We start from the raw sequence: 26,043 nt of genomic DNA, 5'->3' as shown, positions 1-26,043 counted from the left end.
ACACAAGTCACCCCATCTTGGATTCCCCTAGGTCTCTAGTTTTCAGAAATGCACAGGTTTGGTAGGTTTCCCTAGGTGGCGGCTGAGCTACAGGCAAAAATCTACAGGTAGGCACTTTGCAAAAAACACCTCTGTTTTCCTTCACCAATTTGGCTGTGTCCACGTTGCGCTTTGGGGCCTTTCCTGTCGCGGGCGCTAGGCCTACCCACACAAGTGAGGTATCATTTTTATCGGGAGACGTGGGGGAACGCTGGGTGGAAGGAAATTTGTGGCTCCTCTCAGATTCCAGAACTTTCTGCCACAGAAATGTGAGGAACATGTGCTTTTTTACTGAAATTTTGAGGTTTGTAAAGAATTCTAGGTAACAGAACCTGGTCCGAGCCACACAAGTCACCCCATCTTGGATTCCCCTAGGTCTCTAGTTTTCAGAAATGCACAGGTTTGGTAGGTTTCCCTATGTGGCGGCTGAGTTACAGGCCAAAATCTACAGGTAGGCACTTTGCAAAAAACGCCTCTGTTTTCCTTCACCAATTTGGCTGTGTCCATGTTGCGCTTTGGGGCGTTTCCTGTCGCGGGCGCTAGGCCTACCCACAGAAGTGAGGTATAATTTTTATTGGGAGACGTGGGGGAACGCTGGGTGGAAGGAAATTCGTGGCTCCTCTCAGATTCCAGAACTTTCTGCCACAGAAATGTGAGGAACATGTGTTTTTTTAGCCAAATTTTGAGATTTGCAAAGGATTCTGGGTAACAGAACCTGGTCCGAGCCACACAAGTCACCCCATCTTGGATTCCCCTAGGTCTCTAGTTTTCAGAAATGCACAGGTTTGGTAGGTTTCCCTAGGTGGCGGCTGAGCTACAGGCCAAAATCTACAGGTAGGCACTTTGCAAAAAACACCTCTGTTTTCCTTCACCAATTTGGCTGTGTCCACGTTGCGCTTTGGGGCATTTCCTGTCGCGGGCGCTAGGCCTACCCACACAAGTGAGGTATCATTTTTATCGGGAGACGTGGGGGAACGCTGGGTGGAAGGAAATTCGTGGCTCCTCTCAGATTCCAGAACTTTCTGCCACAGAAATGTGAGGAACATGTGTTTTTTTAGCCAAATTTTGAGGTTTGCAAAGGATTCTGGGTAACAGAACCTGGTCCGAGCCACACAAGTCACCCCATCTTGGATTCCCCTAGGTCTCTAGTTTTCAGAAATGCACAGGTTTGGTAGGTTTCCCTAGGTGGCGGCTGAGCTACAGGCAAAAATCTACAGGTAGGCACTTTGCAAAAAACACCTCTGTTTTCCTTCACCAATTTGGCTGTGTCCACGTTGCGCTTTGGGGCCTTTCCTGTCGCGGGCGCTAGGCCTACCCACACAAGTGAGGTATCATTTTTATCGGGAGACGTGGGGGAACGCTGGGTGGAAGGAAATTTGTGGCTCCTCTCAGATTCCAGAACTTTCTGCCACAGAAATGTGAGGAACATGTGCTTTTTTACTCAAATTTTGAGGTTTGTAAAGAATTCTAGGTAACAGAACCTGGTCCGAGCCACACAAGTCACCCCATCTTGGATTCCCCTAGGTCTCTAGTTTTCAGAAATGCACAGGTTTGGTAGGTTTCCCTATGTGGCGGCTGAGTTACAGGCCAAAATCTACAGGTAGGCACTTTGCAAAAAACGCCTCTGTTTTCCTTCACCAATTTGGCTGTGTCCATGTTGCGCTTTGGGGCGTTTCCTGTCGCGGGCGCTAGGCCTACCCACAGAAGTGAGGTATAATTTTTATTGGGAGACGTGGGGGAACGCTGGGTGGAAGGAAATTCGTGGCTCCTCTCAGATTCCAGAACTTTCTGCCACAGAAATGTGAGGAACATGTGTTTTTTTAGCCAAATTTTGAGGTTTGCAAAGGATTCTGGGTAACAGAACCTGGTCCGAGCCACACAAGTCACCCCATCTTGGATTCCCCTAGGTCTCTAGTTTTCAGAAATGCACAGGTTTGGTAGGTTTCCCTAGGTGGCGGCTGAGCTACAGGCCAAAATCTACAGGTAGGCACTTTGCAAAAAACACCTCTGTTTTCCTTCACCAATTTGGCTGTGTCCACGTTGCGCTTTGGGGCATTTCCTGGCGCGGGCGCTAGGCCTACCCACACAAGTGAGGTATCATTTTTATCGGGAGACGTGGGGGAACGCTGGGTGGAAGGAAATTCGTGGCTCCTCTCAGATTCCAGAACTTTCTGCCACAGAAATGTGAGGAACATGTGTTTTTTTAGCCAAATTTTGAGGTTTGCAAAGGATTCTGGGTAACAGAACCTGGTCCGAGCCACACAAGTCACCCCATCTTGGATTCCCCTAGGTCTCTAGTTTTCAGAAATGCACAGGTTTGGTAGGTTTCCCTAGGTGGCGGCTGAGCTACAGGCCAAAATCTACAGGTAGGCACTTTGGCAAAAACACCTCTGTTTTCCTTCACCAATTTGGCTGTGTCCACGTTGCGCTTTGGGGCATTTCCTGTCGCGGGCGCTAGGCCTACCCACACAAGTGAGGTATCATTTTTATCGGGAGACGTGGGGGAACGCTGGGTGGAAGGAAATTCGTGGCTCCTCCCAGATTCCAGAACTTTCTGCCACAGAAATGTGAGGAACATGTGTTTTTTTAGCCACATTTTGAGGTTTGCAAAGGATTCTGGGTAACTGAACCTGGTCCGAGCCACACAAGTCATCCCATCTTGGATTCCCCTAGGTCTCTAGTTTTCAGAAATGCACAGGTTTGGTAGGTTTCCCTAGGTGGCGGCTGAGCTACAGGCCAAAATCTACAGGTAGGCACTTTGCAAAAAACACCTCTGTTTTCCTTCACCAATTTGGCTGTGTCCACGTTGCGCTTTGGGGCGTTTCCTGTCGCGGGCGCTAGGCCTACCCACAGAAGTGAGGTATAATTTTTATCGGGAGACGTGGGGGAACGCTGGGTGGAAGGAAATTCGTGGCTCCTCTCAGATTCCAGAACTTTCTGCCACAGAAATGTGAGGAACATGTGTTTTTTTAGCCAAATTTTGAGGTTTGCAAAGGATTCTGGGTAACAGAACCTGGTCCGAGCCACACAAGTCACCCCATCTTGGATTCCCCTAGGTCTCTAGTTTTCAGAAATGCACAGGTTTGGTAGGTTTCCCTAGGTGGCGGCTGAGCTACAGGCCAAAATCTACAGGTAGGCACTTTGCAAAAAACACCTCTGTTTTCCTTCACCAATTTGGCTGTGTCCACGTTGCGCTTTGGGGCATTTCCTGTCGCGGGCGCTAGGCCTACCCACACAAGTGAGGTATCATTTTTATCGGGAGACGTGGGGGAACGCTGGGTGGAAGGAAATTCGTGGCTCCTCTCAGATTCCAGAACTTTCTGCCACAGAAATGTGAGGAACATGTGTTTTTTTAGCCAAATTTTGAGGTTTGCAAAGGATTCTGGGTAACAGAACCTGGTCCGAGCCACACAAGTCACCCCATCTTGGATTCCCCTAGGTCTCTAGTTTTCAGAAATGCACAGGTTTGGTAGGTTTCCCTATATGGCGGCTGAGTTACAGGCCAAAATCTACAGGTAGGCACTTTGCAAAAAACGCCTCTGTTTTCCTTCACCAATTTGGCTGTGTCCATGTTGCGCTTTGGGGCCTTTCCTGTCGCGGGCGCTAGTCCTACCCACACAAGTGAGGTATCATTTTTATCGGGAGACGTGGGGGAACGCTGGGTGGAAGGAAATTCGTGGCTCCTCTCAGATTCCAGAACTTTCTGCCACAGAAATGTGAGGAACATGTGTTTTTTTAGCCAAATTTTGAGGTTTGCAAAGGATTCTGGGTAACAGAACCTGGTCCGAGCCACACAAGTCACCCCATCTTGGATTCCCCTAGGTCTCTAGTTTTCAGAAATGCACAGGTTTGGTAGGTTTCCCTAGGTGGCGGCTGAGCTACAGGCAAAAATCTACAGGTAGGCACTTTGCAAAAAACACCTCTGTTTTCCTTCACCAATTTGGCTGTGTCCACGTTGCGCTTTGGGGCCTTTCCTGTCGCGGGCGCTAGGCCTACCCACTCAAGTGAGGTATCATTTTTATCGGGAGACGTGGGGGAACGCTGGGTGGAAGGAAATTCATGGCTCCTCTCAGATTCCAGAACTTTCTGCCACAGAAATGTGAGGAATATGTGTTTTTTTAGCCAAATTTTGAGGTTTGCAAAGGATTCTGGGTAACAGAACCTGGTCCGAGCCACACAAGTCACCCCATATTGGATTCCCATAGGTCTCTAGTTTTCAGAAATGCACAGGTTTGGTAGGTTTCCCTAGGTGGCGGCTGAGCTACAGGCCAAAATCTACAGGTAGGCACTTTGCAAAAAACACCTCTGTTTTCCTTCACCAATTTGGCTGTGTCCACGTTGCGCTTTGGGGCATTTCCTGTTGCGGGCGCTAGGCCTACCCACACAAGTGAGGTATCATTTTTATCGGGAGACGTGGGGGAATGCTGGGAAGAAGGAAATTCGTGGCTCCTCTCAGATTCCAGAACTTTCTGCCACAGAAATGTGAGGAACATGTGTTTTTTTAGCCAAATTTTGAGGTTTGCAAAGGATTCTGGGTAACAGAACCTGGTCCGAGCCACACAAGTCACCCCATCTTGGATTCCCCTAGGTCTCTAGTTTTCAGAAATGCACAGGTTTGGTAGGTTTCCCTATGTGGCGGCTGAGCTACAGGCCAAAATCTACAGGTAGGCACTTTGCAAAAAACACCTCTGTTTTCCTTCACCAATTTGGCTGTGTCCACGTTGCGCTTTGGGGCCTTTCCTGTCGCGGGCGCTAGGCCTACCCACACAAGTGAGGTATCATTTTTATCGGGAGACGTGGGGGAACGCTGGGTGGAAGGAAATTCGTGGCTCCTCTCAGATTCCAGAACTTTCTGCCACAGAAATGTGAGGAACATGTGTTTTTTTAGCCAAATTTTGAGGTTTGCAAAGGATTCTGGGTAACAGAACCTGGTCCGAGCCACACAAGTCATCCCATCTTGGATTCCCCTAGGTCTCTAGTTTTCAGAAATGCACAGGTTTGGTAGGTTTCCCTAGGTGGCGGCTGAGCTACAGGCCAAAATCTACAGGTAGGCACTTTGCAAAAAACACCTCTGTTTTCCTTCACCAATTTGGCTGTGTCCACGTTGCGCTTTGGGGCGTTTCCTGTCGCGGGCGCTAGGCCTACCCACAGAAGTGAGGTATAATTTTTATCGGGAGACGTGGGGGAACGCTGGGTGGAAGGAAATTCGTGGCTCCTCTCAGATTCCAGAACTTTCTGCCACAGAAATGTGAGGAACATGTGTTTTTTTAGCCAAATTTTGAGGTTTGCAAAGGATTCTGGGTAACAGAACCTGGTCCGAGCCACACAAGTCACCCCATCTTGGATTCCCCTAGGTCTCTAGTTTTCAGAAATGCACAGGTTTGGTAGGTTTCCCTAGGTGGCGGCTGAGCTACAGGCCAAAATCTACAGGTAGGCACTTTGCAAAAAACACCTCTGTTTTCCTTCACCAATTTGACTGTGTCCACGTTGCGCTTTGGGGCCTTTCCTGTCGCGGGCACTAGGCCTACCCACACAAGTGAGGTATCATTTTTATCGGGAGACGTGGGGGAACGCTGTGTGGAATGAAATTCGTGGCTCCTCTCAGATTCCAGAACTTTCTGCCACAGAAATGTGAGGAACATGTGTTTTTTTAGCCAAATTTTGAGGTTTGCAAAGGATTCTGGGTAACAGAACCTGGTCCGAGCCACACAAGTCACCCCATCTTGGATTCCCCTAGGTCTCTAGTTTTCAGAAATGCACAGGTTTGGTAGGTTTCCCTATGTGGCGGCTGAGCTACAGGCCAAAATCTACAGGTAGGCACTTTGCAAAAATCACCTCTGTTTCCTTCACCAATTTGGCTGTGTCCACGTTGCACTTTGGGGCGTTTCCTGTCGCGGGCGCTAGGCCTACCCACACAAGTGAGGTATCATTTTTATCGGGAGACGTGGGGGAACACTGGGTGGAAGGAAATTTGTGGCTCCTCTCAGATTCCAGAACTTTCTGCCACAGAAATGTGAGGAACATGTGCTTTTTTACTCAAATTTTGAGGTTTGTAAAGAATTCTAGGTAACAGAACCTGGTCCGAGCCACACAAGTCACCCCATCTTGGATTCCCCTAGGTCTCTAGTTTTCAGAAATGCACAGGTTTGGTAGGTTTCCCTATGTGGCGGCTGAGATACAGGCCAAAATCTACAGGTAGGCACTTTGCAAAAAACACCTCTGTTTTCCTTCACCAATTTGGCTGTGTCCACGTTGCGCTTTGGGGCATTTCCTGTCACGGGCGCTAGGCCTACGCACACAAGTGAGGTATCATTTTTATCGGGAGACGTGGGGGAACGCTGGGTGGAAGGAAATTCGTGGCTCCTCCCAGATTCCAGAACTTTCTGCCACAGAAATGTGAGGAACATGTGTTTTTTTAGCCACATTTTGAGGTTTGCAAAGGATTCTGGGTAACTGAACCTGGTCCGAGCCACACAAGTCACCCCATCTTGGATTCCCCTAGGTCTCTAGTTTTCAGAAATGCACAGGTTTGGTATGTTTCCCTATGTGGCGGCTGAGCTACAGGCCAAAATCTACAGGTAGGCACTTTGCAAAAAACACCTCTGTTTTCCTTCACCAATTTGGCTGTGTCCACGTTGCGCTTTGGGGCCTTTCCTGTCGCGGGCGCTATGCCTACCCACACAAGTGAGGTATCATTTTTATCGGGAGACGTGGGGGAACGCTGGGTGGAAGGAAATTCGTGGCTCCTCTCAGATTCCAGAACTTTCTGCCACAGAAATGTGAGGAACATGTGTTTTTTTAGCCAAATTTTGAGGTTTGCAAAGGATTCTGGGTAACAGAACCTGGTCCGAGCCACACAAGTCACCCCATCTTGGATTCCCCTAGGTCTCTAGTTTTCAGAAATGCACAGGTTTGGTAGGTTTCCCTAGGTGGCGGCTGAGCTACAGGCCAAAATCTACAGGTAGGCACTTTGCAAAAAACACCTCTGTTTTCCTTCACCAATTTGGCTGTGTCCACGTTGCGCTTTGGGGCCTTTCCTGTCGCGGGCGCTAGGCCTACCCACACAAGTGAGGTATCATTTTTATCGGGAGACGTGGGGGAACGCTGGGTGGAAGGAAATTCGTGGCTCCTCTCAGATTCCAGAACTTTCTGCTACAGAAATGTGAGGAACATGTGTTTTTTTAGCCAAATTTTGAGGTTTGCAAAGGATTCTGGGTAACAGAACCTGGTCCGAGCCACACAAGTCACCCCATCTTGGATTCCCCTAGGTCTCTAGTTTTCAGAAATGCACAGGTTTGGTAGGTTTCCCTAGGTGGCGGCTGAGCTACAGGCCAAAATCTACAGGTAGGCACTTTGCAAAAAACACCTCTGTTTTCCTTCACCAATTTGGCTATGTCCACGTTGCGCTTTGGGGCCTTTCCTGTCGCGGGCGCTAGGCCTACCCACACAAGTGAGGTATCATTTTTATCGGGAGACGTGGGGGAACGCTGGGTGGAAGGAAATTCGTGGCTCCTCTCAGATTCCAGAACTTTCTGCCACAGAAATGTGAGGAACATGTGTTTTTTTAGCCAAATTTTGAGGTTTGCAAAGGATTCTGGGTAACAGAACCTGGTCCGAGCCACACAAGTCACCCCATCTTGGATTCCCCTAGGTCTCTAGTTTTCAGAAATGCACAGGTTTGGTAGGTTTCCCTATGTGGCGGCTGAGCTACAGGCCAAAATCTACAGGTAGGCACTTTGCAAAAAACACCTCTGTTTTCCTTCACCAATTTGGCTGTGTCCACGTTGCGCTTTGGGGCATTTCCTGTCGCGGGCGCTAGGCCTACCCACACAAGTGAGGTATCATTTTTATCGGGAGACGTGGGGGAACGCTGGGTGGAAGGAAATTCGTGGCTCCTCTCAGATTCCAGAACTTTCTGCCACAGAAATGTGAGGAACATGTGTTTTTTTAGCCAAATTTTGAGGTTTGCAAAGGATTCTGGGTAACAGAACCTGGTCCGAGCCACACAAGTCACCCCATCTTGGATTCCCCTAGGTCTCTAGTTTTCAGAAATGCACAGGTTTGGTAGGTTTTCCTATGTGGCGGCTGAGCTACAGGCCAAAATCTACAGGTAGGCACTTTGCAAAAAACACCTCTGTTTTCCTTCACCAATTTGACTGTGTCCACGTTGCGCTTTGGGGCCTTTCCTGTCGCGGGCACTAGGCCTACCCACACAAGTGAGGTATCATTTTTATCGGGAGACGTGGGGGAACGCTGTGTGGAAGGAAATTCGTGGCTCCTCTCAGATTCCAGAACTTTCTGCCACAGAAATGTGAGGAACATGTGTTTTTTTAGCCAAATTTTGAGGTTTGCAAAGGATTCTGGGTAACAGAACCTGGTCCGAGCCACACAAGTCACCCCATCTTGGATTCCCCTAGGTCTCTAGTTTTCAGAAATGCACAGGTTTGGTAGGTTTCCCTATGTGGCGGCTGAGCTACAGGCCAAAATCTACAGGTAGGCACTTTGCAAAAATCACCTCTGTTTTCCTTCACCAATTTGGCTGTGTCCACGTTGCACTTTGGGGCGTTTCCTGTCGCGGGCGCTAGGCCTACCCACACAAGTGAGGTATCATTTTTATCGGGAGACGTGGGGGAACACTGGGTGGAAGGAAATTTGTGGCTCCTCTCAGATTCCAGAACTTTCTGCCACAGAAATGTGAGGAACATGTGCTTTTTTACTCAAATTTTGAGGTTTGTAAAGAATTCTAGGTAACAGAACCTGGTCCGAGCCACACAAGTCACCCCATCTTGGATTCCCCTAGGTCTCTAGTTTTCAGAAATGCACAGGTTTGGTAGGTTTCCCTATGTGGCGGCTGAGCTACAGGCCAAAATCTACAGGTAGGCACTTTGCAAAAAACACCTCTGTTTTCCTTCACCAATTTGGCTGTGTCCACGTTGCGCTTTGGGGCATTTCCTGTCACGGGCGCTAGGCCTACCCACACAAGTGAGGTATCATTTTTATCGGGAGACGTGGGGGAACGCTGGGTGGAAGGAAATTCGTGGCTCCTCCCAGATTCCAGAACTTTCTGCCACAGAAATGTGAGGAACATGTGTTTTTTTAGCCACATTTTGAGGTTTGCAAAGGATTCTGGGTAACTGAACCTGGTCCGAGCCACACAAGTCATCCCATCTTGGATTCCCCTAGGTCTCTAGTTTTCAGAAATGCACAGGTTTGGTAGGTTTCCCTAGGTGGCGGCTGAGCTACAGGCCAAAATCTACAGGTAGGCACTTTGCAAAAAACACCTCTGTTTTCCTTCACCAATTTGGCTGTGTCCACGTTGCGCTTTGGGGCGTTTCCTGTCGCGGGCGCTAGGCCTACCCACAGAAGTGAGGTATAATTTTTATCGGGAGACGTGGGGGAACGCTGGGTGGAAGGAAATTCGTGGCTCCTCTCAGATTCCAGAACTTTCTGCCACAGAAATGTGAGGAACATGTGTTTTTTTAGCCAAATTTTGAGGTTTGCAAAGGATTCTGGGTAACAGAACCTGGTCCGAGCCACACAAGTCACCCCATCTTGGATTCCCCTAGGTCTCTAGTTTTCAGAAATGCACAGGTTTGGTAGGTTTTCCTATGTGGCGGATGAGCTACAGGCCAAAATCTACAGGCAGGCACTTTGCAAAAAACACCTCTGTTTTCCTTCACCAATTTGACTGTGTCCACGTTGCGCTTTGGGGCCTTTCCTGTCGCGGGCACTAGGCCTACCCACACAAGTGAGGTATCATTTTTATCGGGAGACGTGGGGGAACGCTGTGTGGAAGGAAATTCGTGGCTCCTCTCAGATTCCAGAACTTTCTGCCACAGAAATGTGAGGAACATGTGTTTTTTTAGCCAAATTTTGAGGTTTGCAAAGGATTCTGGGTAACAGAACCTGGTCCGAGCCACACAAGTCACCCCATCTTGGATTCCCCTAGGTCTCTAGTTTTCAGAAATGCACAGGTTTGGTAGGTTTCCCTATGTGGCGGCTGAGCTACAGGCCAAAATCTACAGGTAGGCACTTTGCAAAAATCACCTCTGTTTTCCTTCACCAATTTGGCTGTGTCCACGTTGCACTTTGGGGCGTTTCCTGTCGCGGGCGCTAGGCCTACCCACACAAGTGAGGTATCATTTTTATCGGGAGACGTGGGGGAACACTGGGTGGAAGGAAATTTGTGGCTCCTCTCAGATTCCAGAACTTTCTGCCACAGAAATGTGAGGAACATGTGCTTTTTTACTCAAATTTTGAGGTTTGTAAAGAATTCTAGGTAACAGAACCTGGTCCGAGCCACACAAGTCACCCCATCTTGGATTCCCCTAGGTCTCTAGTTTTCAGAAATGCACAGGTTTGGTAGGTTTCCCTATGTGGCGGCTGAGCTACAGGCCAAAATCTACAGGTAGGCACTTTGCAAAAAACACCTCTGTTTTCCTTCACCAATTTGGCTGTGTCCACGTTGCGCTTTGGGGCATTTCCTGTCACGGGCGCTAGGCCTACCCACACAAGTGAGGTATCATTTTTATCGGGAGACGTGGGGGAACGCTGGGTGGAAGGAAATTCGTGGCTCCTCCCAGATTCCAGAACTTTCTGCCACAGAAATGTGAGGAACATGTGTTTTTTTAGCCACATTTTGAGGTTTGCAAAGGATTCTGGGTAACTGAACCTGGTCCGAGCCACACAAGTCATCCCATCTTGGATTCCCCTAGGTCTCTAGTTTTCAGAAATGCACAGGTTTGGTAGGTTTCCCTAGGTGGCGGCTGAGCTACAGGCCAAAATCTACAGGTAGGCACTTTGCAAAAAACACCTCTGTTTTCCTTCACCAATTTGGCTGTGTCCACGTTGCGCTTTGGGGCGTTTCCTGTCGCGGGCGCTAGGCCTACCCACAGAAGTGAGGTATCATTTTTATCGGGAGACGTGGGGGAACGCTGGGTGGAAGGAAATTCGTGGCTCCTCTCAGATTCCAGAACTTTCTGCTACAGAAATGTGAGGAACATGTGTTTTTTTAGCCAAATTTTGAGGTTTGCAAAGGATTCTGGGTAACAGAACCTGGTCCGAGCCACACAAGTCACCCCATCTTGGATTCCCCTAGGTCTCTAGTTTTCAGAAATGCACAGGTTTGGTAGGTTTCCCTAGGTGGCGGCTGAGCTACAGGCCAAAATCTACAGGTAGGCACTTTGCAAAAAACACCTCTGTTTTCCTTCACCAATTTGGCTGTGTCCACGTTGCGCTTTGGGGCCTTTCCTGTCGCGGGCGCTAGGCCTACCCACACAAGTGAGGTATCATTTTTATCGGGAGACGTGGGGGAACGCTGGGTGGAAGGAAATTCGTGGCTCCTCTCAGATTCCAGAACTTTCTGCCACAGAAATGTGAGGAACATGTGTTTTTTTAGCCAAATTTTGAGGTTTGCAAAGGATTCTGGGTAACAGAACCTGGTCCGAGCCACACAAGTCATCCCATCTTGGATTCCCCTAGGTCTCTAGTTTTCAGAAATGCACAGGTTTGGTAGGTTTCCCTAGGTGGCGGCTGAGCTACAGGCCAAAATCTACAGGTAGGCACTTTGCAAAAAACACCTCTGTTTTCCTTCACCAATTTGGCTGTGTCCACGTTGCGCTTTGGGGCGTTTCCTGTCGCGGGCGCTAGGCCTACCCACAGAAGTGAGGTATAATTTTTATCGGGAGACGTGGGGGAACGCTGGGTGGAAGGAAATTCGTGGCTCCTCTCAGATTCCAGAACTTTCTGCCACAGAAATGTGAGGAACATGTGTTTTTTTAGCCAAATTTTGAGGTTTGCAAAGGATTCTGGGTAACAGAACCTGGTCCGAGCCACACAAGTCACCCCATCTTGGATTCCCCTAGGTCTCTAGTTTTCAGAAATGCACAGGTTTGGTAGGTTTCCCTAGGTGGCGGCTGAGCTACAGGCCAAAATCTACAGGTAGGCACTTTGCAAAAAACACCTCTGTTTTCCTTCACCAATTTGGCTGTGTCCACGTTGCGCTTTGGGGCATTTCCTGTCGCGGGCGCTAGGCCTACCCACACAAGTGAGGTATCATTTTTATCGGGAGATGTGGGGGAACGCTGTGTGGAAGGAAATTCGTGGCTCCTCTCAGATTCCAGAACTTTCTGCCACAGAAATGTGAGGAACATGTGTTTTTTTAGCCAAAGTTTGAGGTTTGCAAAGGATTCTGGGTAACAGAACCTGGTCCGAGCCACACAAGTCACCCCATCTTGGATTCCCCTAGGTCTCTAGTTTTCAGAAATGCACAGGTTTGGTAGGTTTTCCTATGTGGCGGCTGAGCTACAGGCCAAAATCTACAGGTAGGCACTTTGCAAAAATCACCTCTGTTTTCCTTCACCAATTTGGCTGTGTCCACGTTGCACTTTGGGGCGTTTCCTGTCGCGGGCGCTAGGCCTACCCACACAAGTGAGGTATCATTTTTATCGGGAGACGTGGGGGAACGCTGGGTGGAAGGAAATTTGTGGCTCCTCTCAGATTCCAGTACTTTCTGCCACAGAAATGTGAGGAACATGTGTTTTTTTAGCCACATTTTGAGGTTTGCAAAGGATTCTGGGTAACTGAACCTGGTCCGAGCCACACAAGTCATCCCATCTTGGATTCCCCTAGGTCTCTAGTTTTCAGAAATGCACAGGTTTGGTAGGTTTCCCTAGGTGGCGGCTGAGCTACAGGCCAAAATCTACAGGTAGGCACTTTGCAAAAAACACCTCTGTTTTCCTTCACCAATTTGGCTGTGTCCACGTTGCGCTTTGGGGCGTTTCCTGTCGCGGGCGCTAGGCCTACCCACAGAAGTGAGGTATAATTTTTATCGGGAGACGTGCGGGAACGCTGGGTGGAAGGAAATTCGTGGCTCCTCTCAGATTCCAGAACTTTCTGCCACAGAAATGTGAGGAACATGTGTTTTTTTAGCCAAATTTTGAGGTTTGCAAAGGATTCTGGGTAACAGAACCTGGTCCGAGCCACACAAGTCACCCCATCTTGGATTCCCCTAGGTCTCTAGTTTTCAGAAATGCACAGGTTTGGTAGGTTTCCCTAGGTGGCGGCTGAGCTACAGGCCAAAATCTACAGGTAGGCACTTTGCAAAAAACACCTCTGTTTTCCTTCACCAATTTGGCTGTGTCCACGTTGCGCTTTGGGGCATTTCCTGTCGCGGGCGCTAGGACTACCCACACAAGTGAGGTATCATTTTTATCGGGAGACGTGGGGGAACGCTGGGTGGAAGGAAATTCGTGGCTCCTCTCAGATTCCAGAACTTTCTGCCACAGAAATGTGAGGAACATGTGTTTTTTTAGCCAAATTTTGAGGTTTGCAAAGGATTCTGGGTAACAGAACCTGGTCCGAGCCACACAAGTCACCCCATCTTGGATTCCGCTAGGTCTCTAGTTTTCAGAAATGCACAGGTTTGGTAGGTTTTCCTAGGTGGCGGCTGAGCTACAGGCCAAAATCTACAGGTAGGCACTTTGCAAAAAACACCTCTGTTTTCCTTCACCAATTTGGCTGTGTCCACGTTGCGCTTTGGGGCATTTCCTGTCGCGGGCGCTAGGCCTACCCACACAAGTGAGGTATCATTTTTATCGGGAGACGTGGGGGAACGCTGGGTGGAAGGAAATTTGTGGCTCCTCTCAGATTCCAGAACTTTCTGCCACAGAAATGTGAGGAACATGTGCTTTTTTACTCAAATTTTGAGGTTTGTAAAGAATTCTAGGTAACAGAACCTGGTCCGAGCCACACAAGTCACCCCATCTTGGATTCCCCTAGGTCTCTAGTTTTCAGAAATGCACAGGTTTGGTAGGTTTCCCTATGTGGCGGCTGAGCTACATGCCAAAATCTACAGGTAGGCACTTTGCAAAAAACACCTCTGTTTTCCTTCACCAATTTGGCTATGTCCACGTTGCGCTTTGGGGCATTTCCTGTCACGGGCGCTAGGCCTACCCACACAAGTGAGGTATCATTTTTATCGGGAGACGTGGGGGAACGCTGGGTGGAAGGAAATTCGTGGCTCCTCCCAGATTCCAGAACTTTCTGCCACAGAAATGTGAGGAACATGTGTTTTTTTAGCCACATTTTGAGGTTTGCAAAGGATTCTGGGTAACTGAACCTGGTCCGAGCCACACAAGTCATCCTATCTTGGATTCCCCTAGGTCTCTAGTTTTCAGAAATGCACAGGTTTGGTAGGTTTCCCTAGGTGGCGGCTGAGCTACAGGCCAAAATCTACAGGTAGGCACTTTGCAAAAAACACCTCTGTTTTCCTTCACCAATTTGGCTGTGTCCACGTTGCGCTTTGGGGCGTTTCCTGTCGCGGGCGCTAGGCCTACCCACAGAAGTGAGGTATAATTTTTATCGGGAGACGTGGGGGAACGCTGGGTGGAAGGAAATTCGTGGCTCCTCTCAGATTCCAGAACTTTCTGCCACAGAAATGTGAGGAACATGTGTTTTTTTAGCCAAATTTTGAGGTTTGCAAAGGATTCTGGGTAACAGAACCTGGTCCGAGCCACACAAGTCACCCCATCTTGGATTCCCCTAGGTCTCTAGTTTTCAGAAATGCACAGGTTTGGTAGGTTTCCCTAGGTGGCGGCTGAGCTACAGGCCAAAATCTACAGGTAGGCACTTTGCAAAAAACACCTCTGTTTTCCTTCACCAATTTGGCTGTGTCCACGTTGCGCTTTGGGGCATTTCCTGTCGCGGGCGCTAGGCCTACCCACACAAGTGAGGTATCATTTTTATCGGGAGACGTGGGGGAACGCTGGGTGGAAGGAAATTCGTGGCTCCTCTCAGATTCCAGAACTTTCTGCCACAGAAATGTGAGGAACATGTGTTTTTTTAGCCAAATTTTGAGGTTTGCAAAGGATTCTGGGTAACAGAACCTGGTCCGAGCCACACAAGTCACCCCATCTTGGATTCCCCTAGGTCTCTAGTTTTCAGAAATGCACAGGTTTGGTAGGTTTCCCTATGTGGCGGCTGAGTTACAGGCCAAAATCTACAGGTAGGCACTTTGCAAAAAACGCCTCTGTTTTCCTTCACCAATTTGGCTGTGTCCATGTTGCGCTTTGGGGCCTTTCCTGTCGCGGGCGCTAGTCCTACCCACACAAGTGAGGTATCATTTTTATCGGGAGACGTGGGGGAACGCTGGGTGGAAGGAAATTCGTGGCTCCTCTCAGATTCCAGAACTTTCTGCCACAGAAATGTGAGGAACATGTGTTTTTTTAGCCAAATTTTAAGGTTTGCAAAGGATTCTGGGTAACAGAACCTGGTCCGAGCCACACAAGTCACCCCATCTTGGATTCCCCTAGGTCTCTAGTTTTCAGAAATGCACAGGTTTGGTTGGTTTCCCTAGGTGGCGGCTGAGCTACAGGCAAAAATCTACAGGTAGGCACTTTGCAAAAAACACCTCTGTTTTCCTTCACCAATTTGGCTGTGTCCACGTTGCGCTTTGGGGCCTTTCCTGTCGCGGGCGCTAGGCCTACCCACACAAGTGAGGTATCATTTTTATCGGGAGACGTGGGGGAACGCTGGGTGGAAGGAAATTCATGGCTCCTCTCAGATTCCAGAACTTTCTGCCACAGAAATGTGAGGAATATGTGTTTTTTTAGCCAAATTTTGAGGTTTGCAAAGGATTCTGGGTAACAGAACCTGGTCCGAGCCACACAAGTCACCCCATATTGGATTCCCATAGGTCTCTAGTTTTCAGAAATGCACAGGTTTGGTAGGTTTCCCTAGGTGGCGGCTGAGCTACAGGCCAAAATCTACAGGTAGGCACTTTGCAAAAAACACCTCTGTTTTCCTTCACCAATTTGGCTGTGTCCACGTTGCGCTTTGGGGCATTTCCTGTTGCGGGCGCTAGGCCTACCCACACAAGTGAGGTATCATTTTTATCGGGAGACGTGGGGGAATGCTGGGAAGAAGGAAATTCGTGGCTCCTCTCAGATTCCAGAACTTTCTGCCACAGAAATGTGAGGAACATGTGTTTTTTTAGCCAAATTTTGAGGTTTGCAAAGGATTCTGGGTAACAGAACCTGGTCCGAGCCACACAAGTCACCCCATCTTGGATTCCCCTAGGTCTCTAGTTTTCAGAAATGCACAGGTTTGGTAGGTTTCCCTATGTGGCGGCTGAGCTACAGGCCAAAATCTACAGGTAGGCACTTTGCAAAAAACACCTCTGTTTTCCTTCACCAATTTGGCTGTGTCCACGTTGCGCTTTGGGGCCTTTCCTGTCGCGGGCGCTAGGCCTACCCACACAAGTGAGGTATCATTTTTATCGGGAGACGTGGGGGAACGCTGGGTGGAAGGAAATTCGTGGCTCCTCTCAGATTCCAGAACTTTCTGCCACAGAAATGTGAGGAACATGTGTTTTTTTAGCCAAATTTTGAGGTTTGCAAAGGATTCTGGGTAACAGAACCTGGTCCGAGCCACACAAGTCACCCCATCTTGGATTCCCCTAGGTCTCTAGTTTTCAGAAATGCACAGGTTTGGTAGGTTTCCCTAGGTGGCGGCTGAGCTACAGGCCAAAATCTACAGGTAGGCACTTTGCAAAAAACACCTCTGTTTTCCTTCACCAATTTGGCTGTGTCCACGTTGCGCTTTGGGGCCTTTCCTGTCGCGGGCGCTAGGCCTACCCACACAAGTGAGGTATCATTTTTATCGGGAGACGTGGGGAAACGCTGGGTGGAAGGAAATTCGTGGCTCCTCTCAGATTCCAGAACTTTCTGCCACAGAAATGTGAGGAACATGTGTTTTTTTAGCCAAATTTTGAGGTTTGCAAAGGATTCTGGTTAACAGAACCTGGTCCGAGCCACACATGTCATCCCATCTTGGATTCCCCTAGGTCTCTAGTTTTCAGAAATGCACAGGTTTGGTAGGTTTCCCTAGGTGGCGGCTGAGCTACAGGCCAAAATCTACAGGTAGGCACTTTGCAAAAAACACCTCTGTTTTCCTTCACCAATTTGGCTGTGTCCACGTTGCGCTTTGGGGCGTTTCCTGTCGCGGGCGCTAGGCCTACCCAAAGAAGTGAGGTATAATTTTTATCGGGAGACGTGGGGGAACGCTGCGTGAAGGAAATTCGTGGCTCCTCTCAGATTCCAGAACTTTCTGCCACAGAAATGTGAGGAACATGTGTTTTTTTAGCCAAATTTTGAGGTTTGCAAAGGATTCTGGGTAACAGAACCTGGTCCGAGCCACACAAGTCACCCCATCTTGGATTCCCCTAGGTCTCTAGTTTTCAGAAATGCACAGGTTTGGTAGGTTTCCCTAGGTGGCGGCTGAGCTACAGGCCAAAATCTACAGGTAGGCACTTTGCAAAAAACACCTCTGTTTTCCTTCACCAATTTGGCTGTGTCCACGTTGCGCTTTGGGGCGATTCCTGTCGCAGGCGCTAGGCCTACCCACAGAAGTGAGGTATAATTTTTATCGGGAGACGTGGGGGAACGCTGGGTGGAAGGAAATTCGTGGCTCCTCTCAGATTCCAGAACTTTCTGCCACAGAAATGTGAGGAACATGTGTTTTTTTAGCCAAATTTTGAGGTTTGCAAAGGATTCTGGGTAACAGAACCTGGTCCGAGCCACACAAGTCACCCCATCTTGGATTCCCCTAGGTCTCTAGTTTTCAGAAATGCACAGGTTTGGTAGGTTTTCCTATGTGGCGGATGAGCTACAGGCCAAAATCTACAGGTAGGCACTTTGCAAAAAACACCTCTGTTTTCCTTCACCAATTTGACTGTGTCCACGTTGCGCTTTGGGGCCTTTCCTGTCGCGGGCACTAGGCCTACCCACACAAGTGAGGTATCATTTTTATCGGGAGACGTGGGGGAACGCTGTGTGGAAGGAAATTCGTGGCTCCTCTCAGATTCCAGAACTTTCTGCCACAGAAATGTGAGGAACATGTGTTTTTTTAGCCAAATTTTGAGGTTTGCAAAGGATTCTGGGTAACAGAACCTGGTCCGAGCCACACAAGTCACCCCATCTTGGATTCCCCTAGGTCTCTAGTTTTCAGAAATGCACAGGTTTGGTAGGTTTCCCTATGTGGCGGCTGAGCTACAGGCCAAAATCTACAGGTAGGCACTTTGCAAAAATCACCTCTGTTTTCCTTCACCAATTTGGCTGTGTCCACGTTGCACTTTGGGGCGTTTCCTGTCGCGGGCGCTAGGCCTACCCACACAAGTGAGGTATCATTTTTATCGGGAGACGTGGGGGAACACTGGGTGGAAGGAAATTTGTGGCTCCTCTCAGATTCCAGAACTTTCTGCCACAGAAATGTGAGGAACATGTGCTTTTTTACTCAAATTTTGAGGTTTGTAAAGAATTCTAGGTAACAGAACCTGGTCCGAGCCACACAAGTCACCCCATCTTGGATTCCCCTAGGTCTCTAGTTTTCAGAAATGCACAGGTTTGGTAGGTTTCCCTATGTGGCGGCTGAGCTACAGGCCAAAATCTACAGGTAGGCACTTTGCAAAAAACACCTCTGTTTTCCTTCACCAATTTGGCTGTGTCCACGTTGCGCTTTGGGGCATTTCCTGTCACGGGCGCTAGGCCTACCCACACAAGTGAGGTATCATTTTTATCGGGAGACGTGGGGGAACGCTGGGTGGAAGGAAATTCGTGGCTCCTCCCAGATTCCAGAACTTTCTGCCACAGAAATGTGAGGAACATGTGTTTTTTTAGCCACATTTTGAGGTTTGCAAAGGATTCTGGGTAACTGAACCTGGTCCGAGCCACACAAGTCATCCCATCTTGGATTCCCCTAGGTCTCTAGTTTTCAGAAATGCACAGGTTTGGTAGGTTTCCCTAGGTGGCGGCTGAGCTACAGGCCAAAATCTACAGGTAGGCACTTTGCAAAAAACACCTCTGTTTTCCTTCACCAATTTGGCTGTGTCCACGTTGCGCTTTGGGGCGTTTCCTGTCGCGGGCGCTAGGCCTACCCACAGAAGTGAGGTATAATTTTTATCGGGAGACGTGGGGGAACGCTGGGTGGAAGGAAATTCGTGGCTCCTCTCAGATTCCAGAACTTTCTGCCACAGAAATGTGAGGAACATGTGTTTTTTTAGCCAAATTTTGAGGTTTGCAAAGGATTCTGGGTAACAGAACCTGGTCCGAGCCACACAAGTCACCCCATCTTGGATTCCCCTAGGTCTCTAGTTTTCAGAAATGCACAGGTTTGGTAGGTTTTCCTATGTGGCGGATGAGCTACAGGCCAAAATCTACAGGTAGGCACTTTGCAAAAAACACCTCTGTTTTCCTTCACCAATTTGGCGGTGTGCACGTTGCGCTTTGGGGCCTTTCCTGTCGCGGGCACTAGGCCTACCCACACAAGTGAGGTATCATTTTTATCCGGAGACGTGGGGGAACGCTGTGTGGAAGGAAATTCGTGGCTCCTCTCAGATTCCAGAACTTTCTGCCACAGAAATGTGAGGAACATGTGTTTTTTTAGCCAAATTTTGAGGTTTGCAAAGGATTCTGGGTAACAGAACCTGGTCCGAGCCACACAAGTCACCCCATCTTGGATTCCCCTAGGTCTCTAGTTTTCAGAAATGCACAGGTTTGGTAGGTTTCCCTAGGTGGCGGCTGAGCTACAGGCCAAAATCTACAGGTAGGCACTTTGCAAAAAACACCTCTGTTTTCCTTCACCAATTTGGCTGTGTCCACGTTGCGCTTTGGGGCATTTCCTGTCGCGGGCGCTAGGCCTACCCACACAAGTGAGGTATCATTTTTATCGGGAGACGTGGGGGAACGCTAGGTGGAAGGAAATTCGTGGCTCCTCTCAGATTCCAGAACTTTCTGCCACAGAAATGTGAGGAACATGTGTTTTTTTAGCCAAATTTTGAGGTTTGCAAAGGATTCTGGGTAACAGAACCTGGTCCGAGCCACACAAGTCACCCCATCTTGGATTCCCCTAGGTCTCTAGTTTTCAGAAATGCACAGGTTTGGTAGGTTTCCCTATGTGGCGGCTGAGCTACAGGCCAAAATCTACAGGTAGGCACTTTGCAAAAAACACCTCTGTTTTCCTTCACCAATTTGGCTGTGTCCACGTTGCGCTTTGGGGCCTTTCCTGTCGCGGGCACTAGGCCTACCCACACAAGTGAGGTATCATTTTTATCGGGAGACGTGGGGGAACGCTGTGTGGAAGGAAATTCGTGGCTCCTCTCAGATTCCAGAACTTTCTGCCACAGAAATGTGAGGAACATGTGTTTTTTTAGCCAAATTTTGAGGTTTGCAAAGGATTCTGGGTAACAGAACCTGGTCCGAGCCACACAAGTCACCCCATCTTGGATTCCCCTAGGTCTCTAGTTTTCAGAAATGCACAGGTTTGGTAGGTTTTCCTATGTGGCGGCTGAGCTACAGGCCAAAATCTACAGGTAGGCACTTTGCAAAAAACACCTCTGTTTTCCTTCACCAATTTGGCTGTGTCCACGTTGCGCTTTGGGGCCTTTCCTGTCGCGGGCACTAGGCCTACCCACACAAGTGAGGTATCATTTTTATCGGGAGACGTGGGGGAACGCTGTGTGGAAGGAAATTCGTGGCTCCTCTCAGATTCCAGAACTTTCTGCCACAGAAATGTGAGGAACATGTGTTTTTTTAGCCAAATTTTGAGGTTTGCAAAGGATTCTGGGTAACAGAACCTGGTCCGAGCCACACAAGTCACCCCATCTTGGATTCCCCTAGGTCTCTAGTTTTCAGAAATGCACAGGTTTGGTAGGTTTCCCTATGTGGCGGCTGAGCTACAGGCCAAAATCTACAGGTAGGCACTTTGCAAAAATCACCTCTGTTTTCCTTCACCAATTTGGCTGTGTCCACGTTGCACTTTGGGGCGTTTCCTGTCGCGGGCGCTAGGCCTACCCACACAAGTGAGGTATAATTTTTATCGGGAGACGTGGGGGAACGCTGGGTGGAAGGAAATTTGTGGCTCCTCTCAGATTCCAGAACTTTCTGCCACAGAAATGTGAGGAACATGTGTTTTTTTAGCCAAATTTTGAGGTTTGCAAAGGATTCTGGGTAACAGAACCTGGTCCGAGCCACACAAGTCACCCCATCTTGGATTCCCCTAGGTCTCTAGTTTTCAGAAATGCACAGGTTTGGTAGGTTTTCCTATGTGGCGGATGAGCTACAGGCCAAAATCTACAGGTAGGCACTTTGCAAAAAACACCTCTGTTTTCCTTCACCAATTTGGCGGTGTGCACGTTGCGCTTTGGGGCCTTTCCTGTCGCGGGCACTAGGCCTACCCACACAAGTGAGGTATCATTTTTATCCGGAGACGTGGGGGAACGCTGTGTGGAAGGAAATTCGTGGCTCCTCTCAGATTCCAGAACTTTCTGCCACAGAAATGTGAGGAACATGTGTTTTTTTAGCCAAATTTTGAGGTTTGCAAAGGATTCTGGGTAACAGAACCTGGTCCGAGCCACACAAGTCACCCCATCTTGGATTCCCCTAGGTCTCTAGTTTTCAGAAATGCACAGGTTTGGTAGGTTTCCCTAGGTGGCGGCTGAGCTACAGGCCAAAATCTACAGGTAGGCACTTTGCAAAAAACACCTCTGTTTTCCTTCACCAATTTGGCTGTGTCCACGTTGCGCTTTGGGGCATTTCCTGTCGCGGGCGCTAGGCCTACCCACACAAGTGAGGTATCATTTTTATCGGGAGACGTGGGGGAACGCTAGGTGGAAGGAAATTCGTGGCTCCTCTCAGATTCCAGAACTTTCTGCCACAGAAATGTGAGGAACATGTGTTTTTTTAGCCAAATTTTGAGGTTTGCAAAGGATTCTGGGTAACAGAACCTGGTCCGAGCCACACAAGTCACCCCATCTTGGATTCCCCTAGGTCTCTAGTTTTCAGAAATGCACAGGTTTGGTAGGTTTCCCTATGTGGCGGCTGAGCTACAGGCCAAAATCTACAGGTAGGCACTTTGCAAAAAACACCTCTGTTTTCCTTCACCAATTTGGCTGTGTCCACGTTGCGCTTTGGGGCCTTTCCTGTCGCGGGCACTAGGCCTACCCACACAAGTGAGGTATCATTTTTATCGGGAGACGTGGGGGAACGCTGTGTGGAAGGAAATTCGTGGCTCCTCTCAGATTCCAGAACTTTCTGCCACAGAAATGTGAGGAACATGTGTTTTTTTAGCCAAATTTTGAGGTTTGCAAAGGATTCTGGGTAACAGAACCTGGTCCGAGCCACACAAGTCACCCCATCTTGGATTCCCCTAGGTCTCTAGTTTTCAGAAATGCACAGGTTTGGTAGGTTTTCCTATGTGGCGGCTGAGCTACAGGCCAAAATCTACAGGTAGGCACTTTGCAAAAAACACCTCTGTTTTCCTTCACCAATTTGGCTGTGTCCACGTTGCGCTTTGGGGCCTTTCCTGTCGCGGGCACTAGGCCTACCCACACAAGTGAGGTATCATTTTTATCGGGAGACGTGGGGGAACGCTGTGTGGAAGGAAATTCGTGGCTCCTCTCAGATTCCAGAACTTTCTGCCACAGAAATGTGAGGAACATGTGTTTTTTTAGCCAAATTTTGAGGTTTGCAAAGGATTCTGGGTAACAGAACCTGGTCCGAGCCACACAAGTCACCCCATCTTGGATTCCCCTAGGTCTCTAGTTTTCAGAAATGCACAGGTTTGGTAGGTTTCCCTATGTGGCGGCTGAGCTACAGGCCAAAATCTACAGGTAGGCACTTTGCAAAAATCACCTCTGTTTTCCTTCACCAATTTGGCTGTGTCCACGTTGCACTTTGGGGCGTTTCCTGTCGCGGGCGCTAGGCCTACCCACACAAGTGAGGTATAATTTTTATCGGGAGACGTGGGGGAACGCTGGGTGGAAGGAAATTTGTGGCTCCTCTCAGATTCCAGAACTTTCTGCCACAGAAATGTGAGGAACATGTGCTTTTTTACTCAAATTTTGAGGTTTGCAAAGAATTCTGGGTAACAGAACCTGGTCCGAGCCACACAAGTCACCCCATCTTGGATTCCCCTAGGTCTCTAGTTTTCAGAAATGCACAGGTTTGGTAGGTTTCCCTATGTGGCGGCTGAGCTACAGGCCAAAATCTACAGGTAGGCACTTTGCAAAAATGACCTCTGTTTTCCTTCACCAATTTGGCTGTGTCCACGTTGCGCTTTGGGGGCATTTCCTGTCACAGGCGCTAGGCCTACCCACACAAGTGAGGTATCATTTTTATCGGGAGACGTGGGGGAACGCTGGGTGGAAGGAAATTCGTGGCTCCTCCCAGATTCCAGAACTTTCTGCCACAGAAATGTGAGGAACATGTGTTTTTTTAGCCACATTTTGAGGTTTGCAAAGGATTCTGGGTAACTGAACCTGGTCCGAGCCACACAAGTCATCCCATCTTGGATTCCCCTAGGTCTCTAGTTTTCAGAAATGCACAGGTTTGGTAGGTTTCCCTAGGTGGCGGCTAAGCTACAGGCCAAAATCTACAGGTAGGCACTTTGCAAAAAACACCTCTGTTTTCCTTCACCAATTTGGCTGTGTCCATGTTGCGCTTTGGGGGCATTTCCTGTCACAGGCGCTAGGCCTACCCACACAAGTGAGGTATCATTTTTATCGGGAGACGTGGGGGAACGCTGGGTGGAAGGAAATTCGTGGCTCCTCCCAGATTCCAGAACTTTCTGCCACAGAAATGTGAGGAACATGTGTTTTTTTAGCCACATTTTGAGGTTTGCAAAGGATTCTGGGTAACTGAACCTGGTCCGAGCCACACAAGTCATCCCATCTTGGATTCCCCTAGGTCTCTAGTTTTCAGAAATGCACAGGTTTGGTAGGTTTCCCTAGGTGGCGGCTGAGCTACAGGCCAAAATCTACAGGTAGGCACTTTGCAAAAAACACCTCTGTTTTCCTTCACCAATTTGGCTGTGTCCACGTTGCGCTTTGGGGCGTTTCCTGTCGCGGGCGCTAGGCCTACCCACAGAAGTGAGGTATAATTTTTATCGGGAGACGTGGGGGAACGCTGGGTGGAAGGAAATTCGTGGCTCCTCTCAGATTCCAGAACTTTCTGCTACAGAAATGTGAGGAACATGTGTTTTTTTAGCCAAATTTTGAGGTTTGCAAAGGATTCTGGGTAACAGAACCTGGTCCGAGCCACACAAGTCACCCCATCTTGGATTCCCCTAGGTCTCTAGTTTTCAGAAATGCACAGGTTTGGTAGTTTTCCCTAGGTGGCGGCTGAGCTACAGGCCAAAATCTACAGGTAGGCACTTTGCAAAAAACACCTCTGTTTCCCTTCACCAATTTGGCTGTGTCCACGTTGCGCTTTGGGGCCTTTCCTGTCGCGGGCGCTAGGCCTACCCACACAAGTGAGGTATCATTTTTATCGGGAGACGTGGGGGAACGCTGGGTGGAAGGAAATTCGTGGCTCCTCTCAGATTCCAGAACTTTCTGCCACAGAAATGTGAGGAACATGTGTTTTTTTAGCCAAATTTTGAGGTTTGCAAAGGATTCTGGGTAACAGAACCTGGTCCGAGCCACACAAGTCACCCCATCTTGGATTCCCCTAGGTCTCTAGTTTTCAGAAATGCACAGGTTTGGTAGGTTTCCCTAGGTGGCGGCTGAGCTACAGGCCAAAATCTACAGGTAGGCACTTTGCAAAAAACACCTCTGTTTTCCTTCACCAATTTGGCTGTGTCCACGTTGCGCTTTGGGGCATTTCCTGTCGCAGGCGCTAGGCCTACCCACACAAGTGAGGTATCATTTTTATCGGGAGACGTGGGGGAACGCTGGGTGGAAGGAAATTCGTGGCTCCTCTCAGATTCCAGAACTTTCTGCCACAGAAATGTGAGGAACATGTGTTTTTTTAGCCAAATTTTGAGGTTTGCAAAGGATTCTGGGTAACAGAACCTGGTCCGAGCCACACAAGTCACCCCATCTTGGATTCCGCTAGGTCTCTAGTTTTCAGAAATGCACAGGTTTGGCAGGTTTCCCTAGGTGGCGGCTGAGCTACAGGCCAAAATCTACAGGTAGGCACTTTGCAAAAAACACCTCTGTTTTCCTTCACCAATTTGGCTGTGTCCACGTTGCGCTTTGGGGCATTTCCTGTCGCGGGCGCTAGGCCTACCCACACAAGTGAGGTATCATTTTTATCGGGAGACGTGGGGGAACGCTGGGTGGAAGGAAATTTGTGGCTCCTCTCAGATTCCAGAACTTTCTGCCACAGAAATGTGAGGAACATGTGCTTTTTTACTCAAATTTTGAGGTTTGTAAAGAATTCTAGGTAACAGAACCTGGTCCGAGCCACACAAGTCACCCCATCTTGGATTCCCCTAGGTCTCTAGTTTTCAGAAATGCACAGGTTTGGTAGGTTTCCCTAGGTGGCGGCTGAGCTACAGGCCAAAATCTACAGGTAGGCACTTTGCAAAAAACACCTCTGTTTTCCTTCACCAATTTGGCTGTGTCCACGTTGCGCTTTGGGGCATTTCCTGTCACGGGCGCTAGGCCTACCCACACAAGTGAGGTATCATTTTTATCGGGAGACGTGGGGGAATGCTGGGAAGAAGGAAATTCGTGGCTCCTCTCAGATTCCAGAACTTTCTGCCACAGAAATGTGAGGAACATGTGCTTTTTTACTCAAATTTTGAGGTTTGCAAAGAATTCTGGGTAACAGAACCTGGTCCGAGCCACACAAGTCACCCCATCTTGGATTCCCCTAGGTCTCTAGTTTTCAGAAATGCACAGGTTTGGTAGGTTTCCCTATGTGGCGGCTGAGCTACAGGCCAAAATCTACAGGTAGGCACTTTGCAAAAATGACCTCTGTTTTCCTTCACCAATTTGGCTGTGTCCACGTTGCGCTTTGGGGGCATTTCCTGTCACAGGCGCTAGGCCTACCCACACAAGTGAGGTATCATTTTTATCGGGAGACGTGGGGGAACGCTGGGTGGAAGGAAATTCGTGGCTCCTCCCAGATTCCAGAACTTTCTGCCACAGAAATGTGAGGAACATGTGTTTTTTTAGCCACATTTTGAGGTTTGCAAAGGATTCTGGGTAACTGAACCTGGTCCGAG

The sequence above is a fragment of the Pleurodeles waltl genome, chromosome 3_1 (assembly GCF_031143425.1).
Source record: "Pleurodeles waltl isolate 20211129_DDA chromosome 3_1, aPleWal1.hap1.20221129, whole genome shotgun sequence".
NCBI lineage: Eukaryota > Metazoa > Chordata > Amphibia > Caudata > Salamandridae > Pleurodeles > Pleurodeles waltl.
The sequence above is the reverse complement of the archived record's forward strand: the minus strand, read 5'-3'. Positions refer to the sequence as shown.